Here is a 26,265-nt window from a genome sequence, read left to right as displayed (position 1 = left end):
AAAGTAAAACATATAATTAAAAGAATCATTGATTATAGTGTTAAATGGCTTTATATTATGGATAGCACTGTAACAAACTGATCGCCTCTTTTCTTGATTTTTTTAACATGACATCATGGGCCGCTTTGATCGAAAACAATTGCTTGATAAGCCCAAAGCTTATTGATACCGGGTACTCAATTGTTGTCGAGCTACCGTTATGGCATTCTATCCCTAGTCTAATCCCTGACTGCTGACTCTTTCAGTTTGTTAAGACTAAATTGCGACACCTACTGGTTAAATAAATTCAACCCAGAACCAAATTGCAGTTCTTTTTGTTAGTAGCCTCATAAGTAATTTATACTGCATATCACGCTATTCTTATTTGTGAAACAGTGTCAAGTGATGTGCTTTATCACTAATTAGCATCCAATGAATTATTGTTTTGGTTGCAATAGTGTCAAACAGGCGAATACATTTGCAGATTGAGGTTTTTAACCATTGCTTTTTATGAGATAATGGACTTCTGGAAGATTTAACCTGTATTGTTTGGGCAAGCTCTTTAAAGATTGATTGACCACTTCAAATACTAACTTAAAGCTATACTGTGTAAGTTCAACTAGTGGTCAGTAGCGGTATTGCTTTTTTCGGCCGTTTTTCGGCCGGAGTCGTCGCGGACCACCGCCGCGGACCACCGGAGCGGCGCCGCAAACCACTGCGACCGATAGTAATCCGTGGAGGGGTAGAACGCATGGTAGAACGTAATTTTCTGGCCAGGATTTGTGGATTAAGAGGTTAAAATCCTTCACCATGGTAAACACTGTAGCCAAGCGGAGGCGCTTCCTGGAGACCAGAGCAGATAAGCTGTGATTGGCCGGTAGTGTACCATGTGTGCATGATCGGCGATGTGATTGGGCAACGTATACACAACGTATACAGATGATGCAGATTACGTCATTTTGGCGCGAAATCCGGTCCACGGCCAGGATCATAGAAAACATATAAAGAGAAGGCTTCAGAAGCTGAAAATAACGGAGTGGGTGTTCTAAAACTTTAGCGATTTAACAGTTAGGACAATTTTAAGATTTGTTTTATAAAAAAAGTTACATGGTACAACTTTAATTACCAAAAATAAGCTATATCCAAACTTACAATTCTGAAGCTTGTGTACATGCTGGTTTATGGAATGCAGGACTGAGATCAGTCGTGGATTTCAGTGTGTGTGTGTGTGTGTGTGTGTGTGTGTGTGTGTGTGTGTATACACACACTGATCGCTTTAACAAAAAAACAGCTTCTTATAAACTGGGGTTTCAATCCACTACAACTTTATTGCACGTCAGTTGGAGATCTCACCAAAAATTCTGTTTGAGGTACTGTATTCCCCCAAAACCCATAGATACCATATATTTTCAACTTTTGACAGCACAGTTTATTTTGGGATCATGTAAATTTGTAATCAGATATTGAACCACTTCAACCGTCAATACTTAATACACTTGAACTTTCACTCTTAGTCTGCTCTTTTTTACCCCCCCCCCCCCCCCTCTACAGAGAACCTCTGCTGAAAACAGCTGATCTACAACCTCACAACTCCTCACGTTGTTAGCTTGTAGATTTTTGGCTAAAGTCTCATAATATGGTTAGGGTTTAAGTGGTAGAAAAGGAGAAAAAAGATTGAGGACCCCCTGTAGTAACTACTGACACCCTAGGGGTCCCGGACTCCCTGTTGAAGACCCCCGTTGTAAAATGCATGCTGCTCCTAAAACTTTGACAGTGCAATTATATATTGAAAACAACAATAACAAAAGAACATTGATAATTTAACCACTTCAACCGTCAATACACTTGAACTTTCACTCTTAGTCTGCTCTTTTTCCCCCCTCTACAGAGAACCTCTGCTGAAAAAAGCTGATCTACAAGGTCACAACTCCTCGCGTTGTTAGCTTGTAGATTATTTTTGGCTTAAGTCTCAGAATATGGTTGTTAGTGTTCAAGTGGTAGAAAAGGAGAAAAAAAGCTTCTATTACACAACAGGAGGACCCCCTCTAGTAACTCTAATGACCCCCAGACTCCCTGTTGAAGACCCCTGTTTTGAAATGCATGATGCTCCTAAAAGTTTGACAGTGCAATTATATATTGAAAACAACAAAAGAACATTGATACATCACTGCATCTTCCAAGGCATGATCCTGACCGAAAGGCAGGTTCGAGGTAGTCAAGTTCTGAACATTTCAAATTTTGTAAATTTAGTTTGTGTCAATTGTTAACGTCATGTGTCCCAAACAATTTAAGATTCAAAAAACTAAACAAAAAGTAGCACGCCTACCTACATGCTCAAGTATCTAAACTAGGAGTGATGGCTACTCAGCTACTCATTTGCCAATCTCTATCACAAAAAATAAAAGCAGTGCACCCACTCCGTACATTTGTAACCTTTCCATTCCTACTGTAGTTCTCACAAATGTTGTTCAAAAAAGGCTTGTTTAAAAGCTCGCTCTTTATTCTTAATCACTACCAGTTACTTCAAATTAGACCAAAACCACTGTCTGCGGTCCAGATGACAGCTTCCAAATGATCTTGGAACTGTTCATAGCTGGTGTAATGTGCAGGCAAGCGCAGGGTGGTGAAGCAAGTGGACGAAGTTGGATGCTCCGCCTCCAAAACTTGCACCATCATGTATTCCATGGGCAGCTCCCACCCGACCCAGAACTTCACCAACTGCTTTCGTTTCTCTTCTGTCACTACAATGGAATGGAAATGAGGATAACAAGTGTTACATCAATGATTCAGAGGATTATAGGATTAGAACACAGTTGAAATCTGTATGATCTCTACTTGTCTACCTGGTCTTCTAGTCTTATCGTGTGAAAATAAACACGTTTTATAGCCATTTTGAGTATAACATGGTCTGAATTCATAAATAGAAGCTGAATTATTTGAAATTATGTGTAATAAGGGATACATGTAGCCTAAAATTGTGGATCCTCAAGGCAAAAAAACTCATACTCTACCTGTCTCAACAAACCTAAGGTACCCAGTAACCCTGGACCTAATGGCAGCAGACACTCCATGCACAGTTCCCCCTTCAGCTGGCCATTGGATGTTGTCCAGAACAATCTAAAAGTATTAATTAAGAAGGCAAGAATTCAATGGCAGCAGTAGTGAAACCTATTCTTTTTAGTTTTGTTGAAACCTATAGATTTTAGTTTTGTGTCTTTCAAAGAACAAGACCACTTGGTAGAGATTTGAGTTGTGTAGATATCTTGCCATGGACTCCAAAGTTGGCCAAGAAATAAACCTCTACCAAATAGTCTTGGCCTTGAGATAAAACCTATATTATTCCACAGGGCTGACACTTGCAGTAAGATTGACACGCTGGGCACAGTATCCCGTCATCAATTCCAGATGCTTCCAATGAATATTGTAAAGACTGAGAAAAAGACTGAAACATTTGCTTTTTAAATGTTAAGTGGACCACAATGTAATACTAACATGCAATATATAAAATGAATGCCTCTTGACTGAACTGTATATCTGGGGTCAGCCACCTTTTTCAAATGAAGTGTGATGTTTTTATTTTAGTATAGTCAGTCTGCCAGGTCTACATACAATGTAATGACAGCACATAAAAATTCTGACATCTTTTGATTGTCAGGATATTTATATTGTTAGAATCAATATTATACCCAGATCAATAATCCATTCTATCTACCTGACTCCCTCCACAGTCAGAGTTGACAGGTTTAATGAATCTTTTGTGTGCAGGGTGAAATCTGCAGCAAATTTGGTGACTTTGTTTAATTGAGTACATTTAAAACATTTGATTTTAAAATATATCCTCACACTTCTGCCAGTGTGCCAGTCAGTGATAACCCTCCCCGGTGTCAATGTTGGCACTCATGCGTAAGGTTGCCCAGCGCTGCTGTAAATACATGAATTTGTCAATACATGAACATGATTGTAGTACCTGAGCGGTGCATTCAGCCTTTGATTGATTTGGGAAAACTAGTGGTACCACATCAGGCCTGGCCTCCAACAGCGGCAATAACTTGGATTCTTGCAGTCCTTCCCTCAGCTGTTCAACTTGATTAGAGGTTCGCCAGATCACCTAAAGTATATCAGAGAGTCGTTTCCCAAGGGGTCTAAACGTGTCTTCTTTTCCCTGTATTCAAACATTGCTAAAAATCTACATGCTCCCTGCATATTACCCTCCGAATAGGCACTCCAGGATTCATGTAGTCGAGATTCTTATCTTTCTTTTCCCAATCTTGTTTCAAAAAATAAGAACATTGAACATTCATTTCGTAATACAAACCTTAGGTATAAACCACTATACAGGCACCTAGGACGGATTATAATTCATAGTAGACTCTGTGATAAAATGTATTCCAGGTACCCCATTCTACACCATTATACTACATTTAGCTGTTGACGAATCATTTCTTAATGATTCCAAGATATTGTTTGTTTCAACTTACCGCATGCTGAAGAAGATTCTCCAAAAGCCAGGCTTGGTTGGACTTGGAGGGCATCAATGGAGTTATGTCCCAAGACAATGCCAAGTTGTTCACAGCCTCTATCTGTTCCTCTGTCAGCTGACCTTCTCTTGTGTCATCATCAAGCTTAATGGACAGAGTTGATACATAATTTGAATCTGGAGACAGTGTTGGTGTGCATTTAACTGGCTTACATGCTATATTAAAACCTACCAGTTGTATTATCTCCCGGATGTCGATGTCTGCGACATCTGCCAGCTCGATAGTCGCCGTTTCCGGGGAACCACCAATCAACACATGCAGGATTGCTGGACTGACTCCTGACAGAAGAGGACCTCCATGAAGATAGCTGTGTCCAATCATACGGCCGGCCATTTTGAACAAGTCGCTCTGCCATATCACTTTGGAGGTGCAAGGAATGCGATGGTCAGCTTCACCCTCGAACAGCACAGTACCTGTTCGATTGCCTGCATGGACAGAGACAAGCATGGGAAGTTGGCAACCATATACAGGTAATTATAATATTTTATATTAATACTGTTTGTGTTTTACTCAATTTGTGCTCAAAATACTTGCCAAAATCAATGGAAAAGCCATGCTGCAACTTCTGCATCACCAGGCTAAAGAAGTGACGCCTAACTCCTGCTCCAGTGGCTGGATCACCTACAAAAAATGAAAAAGGATCTTCAAGCCAATAGAACATTAAGGCCAACACAATATAAACTATCGAGCAATGACAAATTATAATTAGGCACTGTGGGAAACAAAGGAACCTCTTTTACCTGAGGCCGACTATACAAATACCCAGAGGTGTAAAGTAGGCCTACCGACTATACAAATACCCAGAGGTGTAAAGTAGGCCTAACTAAGTACATTTACTTAAGTACAGTTTTTAGGTATTTGTACTTTACTTGAGTATTTCCAGTTTCCAATACTTTAACTTCTACTCCACTACATCTCAGATCCAAATATTGTTCTTTTACTCCACTACATTTATTTTAAAACTTTAGTTACTAGTAACTTTACATATATAAATTATAACATTATAAAACATACATTAATCATTTTGCCCTATTCTATACCTTGGCCATTTGAAAATAGCCGATCTACAAGCTCACGTCATGGCTCGTTGTGAGCTTGTAGATCTGCGATATTCCAACATTTTTCACTTTTACTTTTGGTTCTTTTATTACATTTTGATGCAAATACTTTCACACTTTTACTCAAGTACATTTTTAATTCTGGACTTTTACTTGTAACGGAGTATTTCTACATTGCAGTATTGACACTTTTACCTGAGTAAAGAATGTGCATACTTTATCCACCACTGGAAATACCTTCTAAATGTTTTGTTGTCACGCTTTGATGCGAACATGATCAAATGTTCATGAATAACGATAGCACAATCCAGTGAAACAAATTCAGCTGCTGTGGAATTGAATGTAAAAGGAAAAGTCAAACATGACACAGATGGTTCCGCACTTTGATCGGATAAACTTACCTTCCAATCTGCAAAGAAATGGTCTTGCCCAATCCACGTTCTGCCCCTTGTAGAAGCTGATTATTGCTCCTTCCTGGTCATCCAAACCTTCTCTGATGTCAAGCCGCATCTTCAGTGACGGTTCATCTTCTTTTTCACGGAGTTTCATCCTTTTGTAGAGCTCTACAGCTCTCCCTGGGTCCTCAGCCCTCATCCAGCCTGAAAGACATTTGAGACACAAGGATGCTGACAGAACCCTCACTAAAAACACCAGGACAAAATTCCCCTCATCCTAGACAATTTGTTGTCCAGGGCGGGGTTGCACCACCTGTTACTAAGTTAAAACGGAGCCTAGTTGTAACGTAAATGACTTCTAAGTCAAGACTTACGCATTACTAAAACTTCAGCTGTTGCACCACTCTAACGTATCTCTAAGTAACTACTAAATAGTTGCACCAGCCTTTGGGCAGCACTAAGTCCTTACTAAGTAACCTATCTCTATGGGAGTAGAGCAACTACACTACTAACGTGGCAGACAGCATTATATCGGCTATTTAATTAATTCAACAATGAAATGACCCATCTGTTTAAAACATACATTAAGCCCTATGCCTATATACACTTCGCCCATCTGAAAATAGCCGATGATGTACTGACACCTCTTCTTGCTTATTATATTGATGTAGTACCTGCTTAAAGTATCTCGCTTAGGAATAAAAGCGTCTGCTAAATGCCCAAATAGTAAATTGTATTTTTTAAGAACAAATTGCAATTATTCTAGAAGTAGTGTATGGAATCTAAATTAAACAAACCGTCATTGGCACTGATCACTGCATGTGAAGAATCATTTGATGAACTGTCCAGGTAGCTGGACAAAGCCCAGCTTGCTGAAGCCCCGCTTGATGAAGGCCCGGGTTCTGAGTTTGGTCCAGGGGCATCCTCATAGCTAGGAAAAAAAAAAAAAAAAAAAAAAGGAAAAAACAAAAAACCATAAAAGGCTTCAGTAGTATTTTGGATTGTTATTCAAGTACTGAAAAACGTGTTGTTGTTCCCCATTTACCCTCATCACTGTGTAAATATAGATGTGTGCTGATGCCAATTTCAGTGTTGTAAAGTAACTGAGTACATTTACTTAAGTAGTGTACTTAAGTACTTTTGACGAATTTCTACTTTACTTGAGTATTATCCAGTTTCCAATACTTTTACTTCTACTCCAATACATCTCGGATTCAAACATTTTACCTTTACTCCAATACATTTATTTGAAAACTTTAGTTACTAGTTACTTTGCAGATATAAATAAATATATTATAAAACATACATTAATCCTCTTTAGCCCTATTTTATTCCTAGGCTATTTGAAAATAGACGATCTACAAGCTCACAACGCGTCGCATTGTGATGCGTTGTGAGCTTGTAGATCTGCTATTTTCAAACATTTTGTACTTTTACTTTTGGTACGTAAGTACATTTTGATGCCAACACTTTCGTAGTTTTACTCACGTACATTTTGAATTCCAGACTTTTACTTGTAACAGAGTTTTTCTATATTGCAGTCTTGATACTTTTACTTAAGTAAACAATGTGTACTTTTTCAACTAATGTTTAATTTTCAGTACCTTTCGCCACATGCACTTGCATGGACCAAGAAAGCATCTGAGCCAGAGCGAAACATCTCACCACAAAGTGGGCAAGGTACCTGGGGAGACAGAGTGAGGTTCAAAATAACACCATCAACATTGCCTACCTACAGCGCAATTTAGATTGAATAGATGCCAGGAAGACAGACCTTGATAATCGCTTACCATATGAACAACATCTTCCTCGTCTTCTCCCTGTCGGTCTGCCTCCTCCTCTCCTGCTCCAAGTTGAAGAACCCGCTTGAAATAATGGGGTGATACAAATACATAACACCCAAATTAATTTTATTCTAACACTTGCAGTTCAGATATTGATACACATGCAGCGGAGCGTTCGTTACTACGTGTCATCTATTCGTCACCCAACTCTAACCCTCTAACATCCAAAAACATCAAAGGACTTTAATTTTTAAAAAGGTGGCCAATAGCTACTTGTATGTAGTTACTTGTATGTAGTCAATAAAGCACAGAAGCATGGATTTACAAAAAAATCTCAATCATCTCTTCAATAATGCCAGTACGCACAGCTGTGGAGACTCCAGCATATGCAGCTCAGCCGTTGCAGAGAAATGATGTTGACGAGGAAGGATAGTATAGGATGCATCCTGGGGATGCAGGGAGGCTGAGTTTAATGAGTCCTTTATTAAAAATATGAGTCAGGGACTCAAGGTGCAATGGTTTCCTCTGTAAATAAGCCACAGACTTTTCAAGATTCTCCTTTTAGATGACCTTGTACCAGTTAACCACATTTTCCTATGCAAAATTCGAATAAAGTCTTCAATCAAACAAAAAACATCACTTACGTTATAAGCTGAATGTGCGGATTTCAGATGATGCTGAACTATCTGGAGAGGAACCTGTACTCCACAGGTGATACATGCCTGTTTGGGCATGTTTCGAAATTCTTCAGCATCAAAAGGCAACGGGGTTGTGTCGATCCTCTCCTGAAGCGGGACAACGTAGATGGTTATCTTGCCATTGTTTGAGGCCAGTTTCAGCGTCTTTCCTGTGTAGCCAGTCAGAGGCTGGTTCAACCCAGATAGTTTTCTTTGTCCACTGCCTCCTGCAGTAAAAAAAAAAGAAGAAAAAAAAAAAAGAAAATATATATTTTTATATATACATATATATATATATATATATATACATATACATACATACACACACACACACACACACACACACACACACACACACACACACACACACACACACACACACACACACACACACATATATATATATATATATATGATAAATTTAAAATAATCAGAGGTGGAAAAAGAACTCACACGTGTACTTAAGTACCCACTGACCTGCAGCTTTGTGAAGTAGCCATCCACCACGCAACTCCTGTAGTTTTGGGAATTCACTGTTCAGCAGAGCAGTTATCTGAAGATATAGATACATTGATTTCAAATGTGTAATTCAAGAAAGACATTCCATAGTACTCTGTGATGCCATGCCAAACAATTCTCAAATAATATTCTTTCACACACATTACATTTTCACATGTATAGTAATATCCAGTGGTGTAAAGTAACTAAGTACTTTAACTTAGGTACTGTACTTACCGTAAGCACAGTTTTTAGGTATTTGTAATTTACTTTAGTATTTCCAATTCTCATTACTTTTATCTCAGGGTGCCCTCAGACCAAAATACCTATGAGAGTGGAATCCGCGTTCCGCCAATGCATTTCAATGAGAAGGGAGCGTTTTTTTGCAGAAATCCTCTGCTGGCATGAAACCGCTTCACTCTCATTGAAATGCATTGGTGGAACGCGGATTCCACTCTCATAGGTAATTTGGTCTGAGGGCACCCTAATCCACTACATCTTGGATCCAAATATTGTACTTTTACTCCACTACAATTATTTTAAAACTTTACTTACTAATTACTTTGCATATATAAATTATAATATCATAAAACATACATAAACCACTTTACCCCTATTTTATACCATGGATATTTGAAAATAGATGATCTACAAGCTCACAACATGTTAGATCTGCAATTTTCAAACATTTTGTACTTTTACTTTTGGTACTTTAAGTACATTTTGATGCCAATACTTTCGTACTTTTACTCCAGTACATTTTGAATTCTGGACTTTTACTTATAATGGAATATTTCTACATTGCTGTATTGATACTTTAACTTAAATATGAAATGTGAGTACTTTTTACAACACTGGTAATATCAAAATTATGAAGTAAATGAATATAGATGGACACACAGACCCACACACCTGTGCGTGATTTGCATCCTCCCAGAATGATATGTATTTGGCCACGGACCCTAATCCCAAAATATTTTGATCCAGGGACCCCCAGAAGCAAATATTTGATTTGAGTCTATTCTGCATCTAGCTTAAGGCCACGGACCCGTTGGGAAACGAGTTTAGGGCGAGTTTTCCCGTTACCATAATGAATAGCCTGGGTGAAGTTGACCTTAATGTGTTGATGTGTGAGAGAGAGATTAATTTTATTATTTTTGTGTGTAAAACTTAACTTATCTGCGTTGATTTGTGTATGTTTAAACTATTAGGAAGAAGAAGAACTGTCCTCTGCAGTCCGCAACATCACAAGTGCAGTCAGAAGGCGGCCATCCCAGACCACCGGGACATCACCTGCAGTGCAATCCCAGCCCATGACCGTGCAGGGGGAGTTGACCACGTATGAGAGATTAAAATGCTTACAGTTGTGCTCGAAATTATTCAACCCCCCTCTGAAAAAAACATGTTCATTAGTGTAGCCCTTGGCCTTGAACTTGTGAACTATGCTCAAAAGTATTTTTTTTTTTAACATTCAGTGTCTTTGCAATTGTTTTAGATACATTTCGTTTTTGCAAAAAGCAATATCGTCGCCTTATTAAACTAATGGCCCAAGTCATTTTTTAAAGGTTTTCAGGAAACACAAAAAACTGTGCCAAATGTAGAATATATTATATTTCTTAATTATTTCAATTAAAAAAAACATGAAAAAATATGACTATTGACAAATAAAGGTGTATGTCAATCATGTAACATGTTAGGATAAAATGACTTAGGCCAATATCTGAACATGCCATTTTAACTTAGGCAATTATAAACCTTATTTAGGCCAAATTATTTCTGCAGTAAGTGACTTAGGCAAAATGTTTTCGTCTGTGAGGGCCCCTAGTAGTCTGTGAGGGCCCACTAGAAGACTTTGAGGGCCCCTAGTAGTCTGTGAGGGCCCACTAGAAGTCTCTGAGGGCCCCTTGTAGTCTGTGAGGGCCCACTAGAAGTCTGAGGGCCCCTAGTAGTCTTTGAGGGCAACTAGAAGTCTGTGAGGGCCCCTAGTAGTCTGTGAGGGGTGAGGGCAACTAGAAAAGAACATTTGTAAGAAATTTTAAGTGTGCCTCAAGCTCGCTAAGTGTGTGCAACCTTGTATACATACAACACTAACCTTTATTACAGTAAAAGTTATAACCAATAGGGGGCAACGCCTGAACCATGGAAATAACATCTTGAAATGATATGTTCTTGTTTCTTCTCCTGGAAGACGCCATTTTGAAAGGTGTGTTAACTCTTATACTGCTTTGGACGTTCCTGTTCGCCCCAATTCTAGAGAGTGGGGACGGCCAATACGGCCGTTCGTTCGTTTGATGTTTTTTATGGATTATGATAAAAGACGTCCTTGCGCAACTTTTGAATGTATAATTGGTCCTCGGGGTCGTTTTGAGGACAGCCGGAAACCGCGTCATGAAAAAAAAAGTAAACAGACTGTCCTGGCTCCACCTGCCTATAGCTGCTAGCCTTGAGGGATTATATTGTTTTTTGCATCAGACTGTTAGTAGAGAGAGAGAGAGAGAGAAACGTTGGTAAAAGCGATCATTTTGTCAGAAATCAGTTGTTTTCAAGTATTAGTAGTATTGTAATTGTAGTATTGAGATGTATTAGGCCAACTAGTAGGCCCTGCTCAGCCTCAGCTTGTTTGTAACATGCCGCCGAATAAGCGCAAGCGACCCATCCCCCACCACCCCACGGCCCGGGGCCGGGGTAGAACCAGCACTAGCAGCAGCAGATCTACGGAAGGAAAGCTTCGACAACAAACCTTGTTAGAATTCGGATTACAACCACCTACCCGTGTTGGTGACCCAGGACCAGCGCGCACGAATGATGGTGGTGGTGGTGGTGGTGGTGGTCGTCGTGATGGTGATGATGATGATGAAGAAGAAGAAGAGAAAAAGATCCCTGTAGCCGTGAAGAAAGAAATACATATTCCATTGCCTGGTGCCGTTGGTCTTGATGAAAACAAAAATATCCCTGCTGTTGGTATTGACGAGAAAAAGATCCCTGTAGCCATTGCTATTGAAGATAAAAAGATACAATTTCCTGGCGCCATTGGTCGTGATGAAGATGATGCCAGTGGTCGCGAAGAACCCGGTCCACAAGTGGATGAAGAGCCTCCGGATATTGTGGAAACCGATCCCGAAACTGACTCGGAGCTGGACTCGGACGAGGAGGCCAGCGCCGTTCCTGACGCGCCCGCCGTTAGTGAGAGTGAAAGCCCCGTGCTGGATTTATCCCCGCCCGGCACAGTGGGCACACCGCCCGGCACAGTGCTCCGCCGAAGCGGGAGAGATCACCGCCTCCACCGCGACCAAGTTGAAGAGAGCCCATTCAGCAGCCAGACGTCCGAATCCGAGCATACATCGACAGACTCACTGGACGATTGTGTCGACAGAGAATGGCTTCCCGCGAGAGACCCCTCGGAGAACAGAGGCCATGTTTCTACTCTCCAAAGTGGTAAGACTTATCCAGTGCATGTGTGTATAGGCTACTGTACTGTATAACATCACCAGGCTTTCCACCGCATCCGTGTGGAAGCCTGTCTATTGTGAATAATAGGGATCCGGTCTAGAGCCCGCCTACTGCATCCGGTTATTTACACGCACACATACATGCAAAAAACGTTTCCGTATCCGGACCGGATCAGCATGCATGCATTAGTTTTTGTCGCGACACAGGACGCTGTAGATTTCCTATTACGCGCGTGCCAGAGCAGTATAATCAGAGAGTGGTGTCACCGCGGGGTCAGAAACAGCGCTGGTCACGTGGTTCATTGTCACTTTACACCTCATAGACTTCAATGCATTTGGCCGTTTGTCACTATACGCCAATAGATGTGTGCGTAGAAGACCTGGCCCCATGAAGTGAACGGGAGTGACGCAACTCTCCATTCTAGGGCTCTGGGCGCGTGCACGTACCGCGTGTAGTGTTGTCGCTATGTCGTCATCATCATCAGTAGGCAGTAGGCCTACATCTCTGATGATGACGGTAGCCTTTCAATTCAATTCAATTCAAAGGAGCTTTATTGGCATGAGAAAATATAGTTTACATTGCCAAAGCAAGTGTTATAAATGAAAACAGTTGGAGGAAGTACAGCTTTGTGTAAACAGAGCTATGTTGCATTGTGACATTTTATATATACATACAGGGTATAAAGGGCATTTCACTGTGACAGTAAATGCATGGTAACTATTTACTATATCTGCATTTTATGTATTACATATGAACTTATTGTAAGTCACTCATATTTGCTAATGTCAAAATTGTAAATTGATTTGTTTACATATAAACTATTTGATATTTTCCTGGCTATGATTTTAGATGATGAGTCGGATGGAGAGGTGTCGGGGACTCCTTGTGTTCTTAGGTCTATACCGTTTGGAGGTAATAGAGGTAAGGAGAAAAAAAAACTGATGCATTTTGTATAATTCTATAGCATTTTAGAGTAGATACAGCTATCTGTTTGTTCAATGCTTTTATCATTTACATCATAATGTCATGGACCTGTCTGAGACATGCTGGGTGTGTAAATAATTGATTTCATTTTGTGCACATCATGTTTACTAGTTTATATTTTACTACTGTGATTTCAGAAGAGTCGAGTGTGGCACAGCCTACTTCTTCTGTAAATCACCAGGCACATGCTCACATAGACATCAAAGGGGGCTTGAGCCCATGCCCTTTACAGTATGTAGGCTTTGTCAGCTCAACAAAGTGTGGAGCGAGACATGCTACTATTGCCCGGTCTGTAGGATGCCCTTAGACCGTGTCTGTTTCCCAGTTTATCACACAGAGCTGATCTTACCTAGTATGACTGCAGAGTAGGTACTAAATGGCCTTACAATATGTTTTTTCCACCCCTGAAACACACACACACGCACGCACACACATATACACTCTGTAGACATGTAGTGGTTGAGGCCTGTGTAAGGTCAGGTAGGCCATGACCTTTCCATTTGCAGTACTAAATATCCTTACAATGTGTTTTTTCCACCCCTGACACGCATGCACGCGTGCGCACGAGCGCACACACACACACACACACACACACACACACACACACACACACACACACACACACACACACTCTGTAGACATGTAGTGGTTGAGGACAGGTAGGCCATGACCTTTTAGAGTAGATACAGCTATCTGTTTGTTCAATGCTTTTATCATTTACATCATAATGTCATGGACCTGTCTGAGACATGCTGGGTGTGTAAATAATTGATTTCATTTTGTGCACATCATGTTTACTAGTTTATATTTTACTACTGTGATTTCAGAAGAGTCGAGTGCGGCACAGCCTACTTTTTCATTGCCACGTCGTGGTCGTCCAAGGACAAGGATAGGTAAAGAACAAAAACCTTTTTTCTGTAAATCAGACTTATCACCAGGCACGTGCTCACATAGACATCAAAGGGGGCTTGAGCCCATGCCCTTTACAGTATGTAGGCTTTGTCAGCTCAACAAAGTGTGGAGCGAGACACGCTACTATTGCCCGGTCTGTAGGATGCCCTTAGACCGTGACTGTTTCCCAGTTTATCACACAGAGCTGATCTTACCTAGTATGACTGCAGAGTAGGTACTAAATGGCCTTACAATGTGTTTTTCCACCCCTGAAACACACACGCACGCACGCATGCACACACGCACGCACACACATATACACTCTGTAGACATGTAGTGGTTGAGGCCTGTGTAAGGTCAGGTAGGCCATGACCTTTCCATTTGCAGTACTAAATATCTTTACAATGTGTTTTTTCCACCCCTGACACGCATGCACGCGTGCAACACACACACACACACACACACACACACACACACACACACACACACACACACACACACACACACACACACACACACACACACACACACTCTGTGGACATGTAGTGGTTGAGGACAGGTAGGCCATGACCTTTTAGAGTAGATACAGCTATCTGTTTGTTCAATGCTTTTATCATTTACATCATAATGTCATGGACCTGTCTGAGACATTCTGGGTGTGTAAATAATTGATTTCATTTTGTGCACATCATGTTTACTAGTTTATATTTTACTACTGTGATTTCAGAAGAGTCGAGTGCGGCGCAGCCTACTTCTTCATTGCCACATCGTGGTCGTCCAAGGACAAGGATAGGTAAAGAACAAAAACCTTTTTTCTGTAAATCAGACTTATCACCAGGCACATGCTCACATAGACATCAAAGGGGGCTTGAGCCATGCCCTTTATCCATCTGTAAAAAGTGCCCTCTCCAGACCATGAATTCTGTTTTTACATAATTACTATATACTGTATAGAATGTTAGAGAGGCAGGGGCTGAAATGTCTAAAACAGCCTTTTGATGAAAATAGTAGGCCCCCAACCTCCACGCATTCTGCTGTGACGCGTTGTGAGCTTGGAGGTGTACTATCACTGGGTGAAAAGATAGATTATCGGACCGGTATACTACATTCTATGACAGGTATATTCAGTAAATAAACCGGCATAAACATGAGGTATTCAGCCAGATAATCAGGAATATTCAGTTCGGTATATAGCCGTTTTGTACCACTACTTAAGTATTCGTGAACCCCTGCTGTGAAATCACACCTCTGGAGGTCCCAGGATTTCTCACTGGTGGGAGGGATTTTTTCCCCCTCCCTGTACCTGCATTTTCACTGAGCATGTGCACTGAGCCAGCTGTGATTGGCTGTGATCTGTGAACTCTCCACACTGGGGGGGGGGTATTCGTGGACCCCCCTTCCACATTGGGGGGGGGGGGGGGGTATTCGTGGACCCCCCTTCCACATTGGGTCCATTATATATTATATATTATTGTATATTCTAGTTAATCATTATTCAGTATTCCAATTTTTTTTTAAATAGCAAAATAGCAGATCTACAAGCTCAAAGTGATATTCTAGTTAATCATTATTCAGTATTCCAATTAAAAATAAATAGCAAAATAGCAGATCTACAAGCTCAAAATGTGTTGCACTGTGTCACATAGAATTAATTTATGAACGAATAGGCATCAGTCAGGTAAATTGTTTTTATTGAGAGAAACACAACAGAAAAGCATAACGTTACAAAATATTTAAATGGTGCATACATGGTGTCAGTTTTCAATTACAATTGTGGGGATCCTTGACATGAAAACGCATGTATATCAAAAAACTAAATAATAACAGCAAACCACATCTAAAAATAATAATAATCTAAAAAAGGTGTAAATAGTAAATAGTAGTAAGACGTAAAAAATAAAGTGGAGTGCAAGAGTGCAAAAGGCAAAAGAGCAACAGGAAAAGAAAAGAGCATCCTCAGATGTACATGTGCAAACAGTTTGACATATTCTATACACCAACAGCATATTTTTTTCCAGTAGTTGCTACTGTACTGTAGGCTACTGTACTTAACTTTTGTAAACATCTTCACAGTGTGTTCTATGTGCAACAGATTAATATTCAACTTCACAGTATGCAGCATTCAGAAAACATTTGTAGAAGAAACAACAAATTGTAAAAAAAAAAAAAAGGGAAAAAAATTGTAAAATGGTGGCGTAAAAAATGTTCGAATGTTCGAAATGAAAATGTAACAGCGACTGTCAACAGTTCTGCTCCCACAAAGGGGACAATAATTACAAAAATGAGCAGTTCTGTGCAGTGTATCGCTGGCTGAACAGTGTCCCCATTTCCTCTCCGTCCAAACTGGACAACATAGACATCCTTGTCTGACATCAGCTCCCAGCATGCATGCGACCACACAGCTCTTTCTTCATCTGTCTCCAGATGTGCACTCCTGGTGGTCAGCAACTGTAAAACATAGAATAGCAATTAATTGTATGTATTTAATTACCATTATTACATTGATACAACATGTAAAACATAATAACAACAGCAAAAAAAAAAAAACAGTTCCCAACTTACCCTGGTCTTTCTTGTCGGTGCTTCATTGACATAGTCAATTTCTTTTTGCGGAGAGCATTTTCTGGCTGGTCCAGTCGATGGCTCCTTTTCAAAGACTCAAAATGGGTCCTGCAGGCAGCTTAAAATACAAGGAAAATGCATTTAGGATTTATTTCGTTGTTTATGTACAAACACAATCTAATTAAACCAGTTCAAAGGTGTTATCACGAAAATGAGGAATAGAACACTGTAGTATCATGACTACTAAGATATTTAGAATAACCAGTCTGATATTATGGGTCAGTAACAGGGTTTATTCCACGCAAGGTCGGCAGGGACAACTCACATGCACCCACAGAGGTTAAGGTTAGGGTGAGGGTTAGAGTCAGTGTCGAAAAGATGACATGCAGTTGCAGTAACAGTGACACGTTCCCATCACATCACAGGCTCAGTCAAAACAGGAACTGGTCCAGCATGCCATGCGTGACTACTTCAAAGCTAAATGAGTAAAAAACACAACAAACACACAGGACATTAATGGGGAAATTATATATTTTTTACCTTTTATTAAGTCACCGTCTATGTCAGGAAAAGCAATGCTGACCTGCTCCAGCACGTGTGTCATGACACCAAGATTGTGTGGTGAGTTGATACTGTTGAGAGAAGCAACACATTCGTTTGTATTCCAGAAAAGGCATTTCCTGTGAAGAAATCACCCCCTAAAACAACTCACACCTCCCCCACAGTTTACGTTTCTTCCCTTCCAGCCAATGCACTTTCCCTTCCCCCCCCCCAATTCAAATAGCCAATGCACTTTAATAGCGTGTCTTTTTACTAGCCTACAATATGTGATATTATTTAATTGGTTTAATTACACAGTGATACAGCAAAGAACAACAAAGAACAAATAGTTACCTTTCTTGCGGGGATAGTTTGTGTTCGTTGTTTTCCGAGTTGTGAAAATGTCTTACAGCCTCCTATAAACAAAGAGAATGATTCACAAAGTTAGTTAAGCATAAATGCCTTCTTGCATTTGGTGGACACATACAGCCATATGCAGACATAATTATAATTTCACTTACTTTTCACCCAGTGTTTGTTGAAGAGATTTGGTGCAGAGGGACAATACAAAATGGATCCACAATGCATGCAATGCAATGTTTAAGTGGTTAAAACCCATAAAAGTGGTTATAAAGGCCTCCAGTCCACGGTTTGAAAGACATGGTCACTGATAAATACAGACAATATGATGTGAGAACAACAAGCAATACAACCTAATTTAATATAATCTAATCAACAATGTTTGTCCCCCTTAATTTGGCAGAAAACAAAACAAACACCTATTTTAGTTAGCTGCTATGCTTTGAGAAATGGTTACATGTCTCTACTATTACCTGTCTCTAACATAGGCTACTTACATAGAATTATAGTAGTTGCAACTTACCGAAAAGTTTGAAAATTATCCATTCGTTTAAGTAACACTTCTCCTCTCTGTCTTCTTCAGCAAGCAGATACTACTGTGCCAGAGAGCCAGACTGTGAGGCACTTAGAATTCAAAGGTGGTGGCAAGAAACCTGATTGGTCACATTTTCACACTGATAAGTCAAGTGATTGGTTAAGACAGAATACAGGAAGCCTGGTCTGAGCTACTGTACTTGTCATGGTGTTAATAATAATAATAAGGGTAATAATAATAATAATACATTTTATTTGTAACATACTTTATATTTGAAACAAATCTCAAAGTGCTACATTAAAATGGCAAAACAAAGCCAGCAAAAGATTTATAAAAAAAAGAACTAACATGGTAAAAACTGTTAATTCCATGAATTAAGAACAGTGCACATATTAGACACATCTCAAGGAAGATTTAAAAGAACATTAAGTAAAAAAAAGAAGAATTAAAAGCACACAGGGCATCCAAAAGGACCATCTAGGCAAATGCCTTATTAAAAAGAAATGTCTTAAGTCCCCTTTTAAAAGCGTCAACTGTTGTCTGAACCCAGGTCAGAAACAGCGTCTGTTTTATGTACAGTAGACTTTGAAATAAATAGCCGATCTACAAGCTCACAATGCGTCATGATGCAACACATTGTGAGCTTGTAGATCGGCAATTTTCAGCAAAGAGGTTTGTTGTAGAGGGGGGAAAGAACGGACTAAGTACAGAGTATAAGGTCAAATGTATTTATACAACTGTTTCTAATTAGTCATCATTGAATGTCATTATAGTACATGAGATTGCAAGTTTCTACTTTTTACAACATTGTAATTACTTGAAAATGTGAGTTAAGGCAAATTAAGCCCTTTATACTTGGGATTCCAAGGTAAACTAAAATGTGTCTTTTTGGGAGGGGGGCTGTTTGCCCTCCTCCCCTTTCTTTAAACAAATAGTCAATTTGTAGGTCAAAGGAATGAACCAGACCCCCTGGTGTGCCTTTGTCTAGCTGGGGGCAGTATATCACCTATTATCACTGAATACAGAGGAATATTCCAGAATATCCCTCAAAAAGTATATACCCAATAATGTCGGTATATGCCCAGTATACCTGTAAATAAACTGTCATATACTCTACCAGTATATGTCAGATAATCTCTCTTTTCACCCAGTGTATTTTTCATGTATTTTATTGCGACCGCTAGGTCGCAGTTACTTACACTTATACTATCCAACCCTCCACCGGCTGTCAGTCCGTCAGTCCCTCCGTCACGTCACTCGTCACACGTCACACTTTCCCCCTACTCATATCTCCGCCACCGTTGCCCCGATCCTTGCCAAACTTTGTACACACACTCCTTTGCTGCCAAAGCACAACCCCCACCCCTCATTTCTCACATGTCCCACTTCTAGCGCCACCATGAGACCGATTCTTGCAAGACACATTTTTGGACACTGCTCCTACAGATTTTGCCCTAAAATCACACAAACCGGTACACAGTATCTCTACAGTCATGTCATCAAAATGCATCTGTCCCATCTAGCGGAACCATGTGAGCTTGTAGATCGGCTATTTTCAGCACACAACCAAGTGTAAAATCAGTCATTACGATGCCATCAAGGCCTGCCAAAATAGATTTTAGTCGACTAAATCAACTAGATTTAGTTGCCTAAAATCTTATGATGATCAGTCAACTAAAACTAGACTAAAACTAAAATACATTTTATTCAAAAGACTACGACTGAAACAAAATCAAAATTTGCTGTCAAAAACAACACTGCTTACTCGTAGTAATTATGTATTTGTATAATTTACAGATCGACCATGGGCTCGTGTACGTGGTAGGGGTAGGGGTGCAGAGTTCAGCAGACCCGGTGGAGCCCTTCCGGAGGAGCCTGGCTGGAGTGAAACAGAATGGAGCCCCAGAGACATTGAATTCACTGCAGTCCCTGGACCTGCTGGTGCCGCAGCTGCTCTCCAGTCCCAAGATCCAGTGGACTACCTGGAACTGTTCCTCACACGTGAGCTGATGGAGCTGATTGTTGAGCAGACTAATTTGTATGCTGAACAGTGCATACAAGAGAGTGAGCGTACACCACATGGTAGGGCAAATGCATGGGTACCGACCCATGTCACAGAGCTGCAAGCCTATCTCGGGCTCCACTTTCTCACTGGCATAGTGCATAAACCAGAAATAGAAATGTACTGGTCAACAGATGATATGATTGAGACCCCTTATTTCAATAAAACCATGGCCAGAAACCGTTTTCAATTGATTTGGAGGTATCTTCATTTCGCAGATAACACAGGTCCAGATGCAAAGAGTGGTGACAGGATGTTCAAAATACGCCCAGTTCTAGATTATCTTGTCTCCAAATTCCGTGAACTGTACAAACCAAACCAAGATATTTCCATTGATGAAGGTACACTTTTATTCAAAGGGCGCCTAAATTTCAAGGTCTACAATCCACAGAAACCAGTGAAATATGGGATAAAATCTTATATTCTCTGTGATTCAGGTACAGGTTACTGTTTCAATATGAAACCCTACTGTGGAGAATCTGTTTCCCTGCTTGTGACGGTTGAATTCCTCCTTGATGGGCTAGCAGGTTTTGGATATCGATTATTTATGGATAACTTTTACAACTCGGTAAAGATGTGTAACCGTATGCTTGAGCTGAATACACATGTATGTGGAACGCTGAGAAAGAACAGGGGGGAACCAGCATCCATTCGACACCTTACCAACGCTGACCTGGGAGTTGGGGATACGATTTTGAGGCACAATGACACAGTCATGGTGTTAGCATGGAGGGATAAAACCATTGTCCGTATGGTGTCGACTTTCCACCAGGGAAACATGGGAGAAGTGCAGGTATGGCAACGAGGTCAGAGGCAAAAAGTGGATAAAAAGAAGCCTGCCTGCATTGTAGAGTACAATCAAAAAATGAATGGCGTCGACAGATTGGACCAACGAATTTGTTATTATCCCTGGGTGAGGAAGTCCAACAAGTGGACAAACAAATTTGTGGCCTACTTGTTTCAAATTTGCATGTTCAATGCTTTTGTCATTTACGTGGCCAAAAATCCCAAGGGCAAGTATAGAGTTTTTCTCGACTTTGTGATGTCGGTCATACGGTCTTGGACCGGCCCAGAACGTGCTAGGCGTGCGGCTGGGAGAGTGAGGAGAAGGGTTGCGGATGGGGGGAGTGGGGATACTGAAGGGGAGAGCGATGCCCCTCCACCTGAACCAGATCCAAGGGCACCACGCGGTCAGGCCCTGTGCAGGCTGAATGAAAAGCTGGGTCATTCACTTGCGACCTTACAGCCCACCCCCCGTAAAACTAGACCAACCAAGAAATGTAGGCTTTGTCAGCTCAACAAAGTGCGGAGCGAGACACGCTACTATTGCCCGATCTGTAGGATACCCTTACACCGTGACTGTTTCCCAGTTTATCACACAGAGCTGATCTTACCTGGTATGACTGCAGAGTAGGTACCAGTAAGACTCCCTAATCGGGAGCGTGATTTTAGGCCAAAATAAGTAGGAGCAGTGTCCAAAAATGTGTTTGAAAAAATCGGCCTGACGGTGGCGCTATATGGGACAGATCCATGTTGATGAGATGAGTGTAGACATACTGTGTAGCGATTTGCGTGATTTTAGGGCAAATTCTGTAGGAGTAGTGTCCAAAAATGTGTTTTAAAAAATCGGCCTGAAGGTGGCGCTAAATGGGACAGATCCATGTTGACGAGATGAGTGTACACATACTGTGTACTGATTTGCGTGATTTTAGGGCAAAAATTGTAGGAGCAGTGTCCAAAAATGTGTTTTGCAAGAATCGGCCTCATGGTGGCGCTAGAAGAGGGCCATGTGAGAATTGATGGGTGGAGGTTGTGGTTTGGCAGGCAAGGAGTGTGTGTGCTAAATTTGGCTTGGATCGGGGCAACGGTTGCGGAGATATGAGCAGGGGAAAAGTGTGACGTGTGACGTGTGACAGACGGACAGACAGACAGACAGACAGACAGACAGACAGACAGACAGCCGGTGGAGGTGACCTGACGGTCGCAACTAAATTGCCTTACAATGTGTTTTTTCCACCCCTGACACACACACACACACACACACACACACACACACACACACACACACGCACACACACACACGCACGCACGCACGCACGCACGCACGCACACCCGCACGCACGCACGCACGCACACATATACACTCTGTAGACATGTAGTGGTTGAGGCCTGTGTAAGTGCAGGTAGGCCACAACCTTTTTCCATTTGCAGTATTACAATTGAGTTCTAGTGTCTAAAATGTTGTTTTATATTTTATTTTCATTTTCATCAATCATTTGTACTGTACTTCAACCTAAAAAGTGTGAAATAAAGAGAACCCTGAAAGCAGAAGCAGGATTCAGGCTGAATCTCATGTCACTGTGTCAATGTTCTGCACTGCTCCTTACTACTGCTCTTACTTCTCTTACACACAAAGTGTGTAAAAAGCACTTGTTTTAATTTTTTTGAATTTGTTTGTAAACAACCACTGAGCATAGGTGTGATGTTACTGTGTGATGTTACTGCCAACACTAAAGGATAAAGAGAGATTTCTGCCTGAAAATGTCTCCTTCACAAAAATGCATTTTTCTCAGCTTTATGTTCTCAAAGAGCTGTTTTTTAGGCCATATTCAGCAGCTTCTAGCTAATGAATAGAACATGATAAAAACACGAAATCTTTTTCTGTTGCAAAGTAGACATTCTATTCTTCGTTGCCATATAATTGTTGTCTTTATAGTCAAAGCCAATTTTCTCCAGTAGGCCTTCAAAGATGAGCGACAATTCTCAAATTTAGCTGGCAGTGGATGGAGCTTTTTGTTAAATTCTGTGGCAGTAAAAGAGTTAAAATGGCCTAAGTCACATTTTATTATGACTAAGTCAAAATAAAATGGCCTAAGTCTCAGTCTTGACATAGGCAATTTTTGCTTTTACCAGAGGTGGCAAGCATCATCAGGAGGTGATTTAGGCCAAAAACTCATTTTCGAAAAAAATGACTTGGGCCATTAGTTTAATAAGGTGACGATATGTTCTCTTAACTTTTCTGACTATTCCTTGGATTTAGCCATGTTTCCTAACTGCTCCTATCAAAGTCAACAAACTTCTAGTCAGGCCAGATTGCTCATCTGGTGCAACTATTTAAGTCCTAGATTAGTCCATTGCATTTGATTACACTTTTTCAGGTTTAATTAAGAGTTGAATAATTGAAACTTGCATCTAGCATTGAATTAAAAAAAGAAAAAAAAAACACCAACTGTTACTTAGGTTCTGCTATTTACACTGTTCTTGTATGATGTATTTATTTTATTCAGTTGTCAGTTTGGTTAACATAAAGGTTAACAGACATCACACAAACTAACATCGATGGAAAAAATGCATCTGGCCTTAACACACTGGAAATTAAATGTTTGACTCCTGTTTTTACTCCTAGCAGATCTTTTCCTAGCATATATGGCCCACGTGGGGCGCGTGCACATGTTGGGATCAGAACACCACCACCACCAACAACCCCAAATGCGAGGTTGATGGAGATAGAATTCTGCCTCCTCCCGGAGAAAACGGACAAGACCCCCAAAGAGGAGACTGTCCTCCTTCTGTGTGGTTTAGGGAGGAGATCGGTCAATACTCCAGTATCTGACCTATACTCCTGTTCGCAATTTGGTGTGAGGGGAGTTTCTCACCTGAACTGAGTCAATGGGTCCCTAGACATGAAAAATCACCGAGGTGCTCGTCCGCCATAGTGGCACGAATGGCGTAAAAGCCAAATCAAAAATGGCCGCCATCGGCTATGATGAAAATCCAACTTTTTTGTTTTTGAGTTTATATACACATGTAATACCTCAATTTGGACTAATTGTGTGTGGAATTCATTTCTGATATTGTCACGATCATTTTGGGTGATTTTGACCTTGAAAGGTCACAGTCAAGGTCATTTTGCTATTCCAAAGACCGTAACTTAGCCATAGTTAGGAACAAAACAGGTCTATTTCAACTAATTCTGATATTTTCAATTAATTTCTGATATTGTTTTGACCATTAGGATCATCCTGTCATTGGAATATCAATATTAATGTCATTTGTTAATAACTCAATTATGATTTTATACTTTACTGTCCCTTTACTGTCCCTTTTATTGTATTTAATTCCATAATCATAATTGTTTTATTTACAACAAAAGACATGCACCTGACAAAAATAACAATTCTAAATATCCTCTTTTTACTTTTATTTTAATTGGGTGTTGAATTTAGCAAATACTATGTCGGAAAAATGATATACAAATAAAATCATACAACAAACTCAAATAACACTTTTACTCAAGCTCACCATATTTGTGCTTAGTTATTGTGAATTATTTTTGTCTGGTTGTGCAGAATTGCCAATCTGACTGATAGACAATTTTCCAAAAAAGCTCTAACCATGGCCCAAATGAACCAACTAATTGCCATGGCAACCCCAGCCTAAGCTTGATTTGGGAAATTCCCCCACACCTGTTGAACTCCCCACACCTGGCGTTTGATTAGCTAGTCAGTCCACTTCTCACAGTCAGTTTGCATTCTCCACACACTCTCCACAGACATTTCCAAAAGCTGGACTAAAGCAATATTGTGAAACAACAGGTGTTTTTGCAGTTTTTCTTAAGACCCCATTTCATGATTGAGCATCACAAATGTTGATCACCAAATAACAAATAACCCTTATCAGTCAAAATACTTGACTTACTGTAAACATTTCCCCCATGCTGAAGTGAAGTGAGTTTTCTTTTATCCAGGTGTACCTTAAGTCTTAATCTCACAATTGAGCATCACAGACATTGATCACCATGGAACGTTCTAAATTACCTGGCCCCTCAAGCATGAATTTGGTTGCTTCTAAGACAGATGAGATCTTTAATTCAATGGTATGCATTATCTGTCAAGAAGATTCTAAATTGCCTTTAACTAGTGAAAAGACAGGACGTGAGAGAATCAAACAAGCTGCTAAAACCCGTAATGATGATGTTACAAAGCGTCTCAAAACTGTGATGGGGGATGAGGAGGAGGATAATGATAATAGCATGTTTGTTTACCATAATACCAACAAATGCTACAAGTCATATACACACTCTGGCAAACTGAAATTAATTGAGAAGAAACATGCACAAGTTGAAGAATCTAATGTGTGTGAGACAGAAGATGAGGCTTCTACAAGTGTTAAATTCAGGACAACCCTACGGAGAAGTGTTAGACCTTGTGCACCTCCAAGCTCTGACAAGGATCCAAGAACATTGCCCTGTGTTATATGTGGATATGTGGAACACAAGAAATGTTGCAACAAATACAGAATTAGCGAGTATGATAGTGCAAAGAAACTCATTGATGCTGCAAAGCACAACCAAGATGTAGTTTTCATAAGAGTTGCAGACCGACTGAAGGATGATGAAGATAATTCTGTAAAATCAGTCATTTCAGCAGACTTATTTTGCCACCATATCTGTCGCCAGAAATACATGCAAACATATGAACGTGACATCAAAGCCAAAGCACTAGAGAAAACACCCATCGCCAACATCAAGCATGTGCTCTTCGCTCGTGCTCTCCCATATATTGATATTTGGCAAAGGGAGAGTGTTGCACTTTGAGTGACATTTTTAGGGTTTGCATTGAGCCTGTTGGAAGAAGGTGAGGTGCTTCCAAGTACCTTCCAGACCCGTGACATGAAACAACTGATCCTCAATCACTACGGAGACTTGGTCAAAATTGCTCCTAACAGTAAGATGTACGAATCTGACATTTTCTTTTCATCAGACATTAATGCTTCTGACTTAGCTATCAAGCTGAAGAATCAGGATATTATGAGAGAGGCAGCCACAAAATTGAGAGAAGCGTTACTAGACATTGATTTTGGTCTACAAGACAGCTTCTGTGACAGTACTGACTTGAAGGCATCATGGGAGAAAACAATGATGCCTGCGCCCGTCCTTACATTCTTAGCAGC

The sequence above is a fragment of the Nannobrachium achirus genome (genome assembly GCF_963921795.1).
Source record: "Nannobrachium achirus genome assembly, chromosome: 1".
Classification (NCBI taxonomy): domain Eukaryota; kingdom Metazoa; phylum Chordata; class Actinopteri; order Myctophiformes; family Myctophidae; genus Nannobrachium; species Nannobrachium achirus.
This window is presented reverse-complemented; position numbering follows the sequence as displayed.